Source organism: Anneissia japonica, unplaced genomic scaffold (genome assembly GCF_011630105.1).
Source record: "Anneissia japonica isolate Jap-2015-1 unplaced genomic scaffold, ASM1163010v1 scaffold251325_len469956_cov165, whole genome shotgun sequence".
NCBI lineage: Eukaryota > Metazoa > Echinodermata > Crinoidea > Comatulida > Comatulidae > Anneissia > Anneissia japonica.
In genome coordinates this window covers 159,801-160,738 of record NW_022730291.1, presented here as the reverse complement: position 1 = coordinate 160,738, position 938 = coordinate 159,801, and positions in this window count along the sequence as shown.

Below are 938 nucleotides of genomic sequence, written 5' to 3'. Positions count from 1 at the left end.
CTATGCTAGGGCTGCTCTTAGAGGGTAGGCCTCTTTCTTTGATTGGATGGTTGGTCACCATCGTTTACTGAATTCGTACGATTATCTTTTCTGAGCTTTCACAAACGCATGGTTACTAAGTCATAATGTACTCGTTTCCTCTATTTGTACAATTAATGTAGGCCCTAGTCTGCGATTCGAGGCTACATGACAAGGCCTAGGTGGTATCATGTATTGTACACAGACATCGCTATTGCTATTTCTTGTACTTAATGCACTTGTATTTATTTTTCTATGTTATATGGACAATGTCTGAAATATACGTAAATGAATATGAATGAATGAAGGCTTATTAACTTGTGATTTCTTTTTTTCTGAATTGGTTTTATATATTTAATTTTAGGCCTACCTGTTAAATTTGCTTTGTAAAGTTAGTTGCTTTGTTGAAATTACATCCAAATTTATAGGCTTTGTTCTCAAGCCACGTCTAGAATGTGTAACATACAAGTTACCATGATACTGCCTAATAATAGATAATAATTAAGCTATAATGATTATAAATCGATCTTTAAAGTCATTTGTTTACCGACCAAATAAACTGTTGAGCTTGAAGATGAATTTCAATCTTTAGCCATATTTTGGTTGGCAGTCATTTATCGAGAAACCCTGCACACTCCGCCTTTATCTTATCAGGATATTTGTTATCCGTGCTTCAGGTGACAAAATCGAAGTGCTATCAATAGTTCTGTGTTGAATCCTGACTTGTGGACAGTTTATTATCGGATTGATATGATTGCAAACTGTTTCGATGACAGGGCCTTCAACAGGAGTAATCGAGTTTCGAGTGCCAGATCAAGTGGTAGAAGTTTCATTGACTGCGTACTCGATTAATATGAGTTGAAGTAGGTGTTAGCCGGGTGATTGCAAGCCTACCACAATATAAGAAACTCACTTAGGAG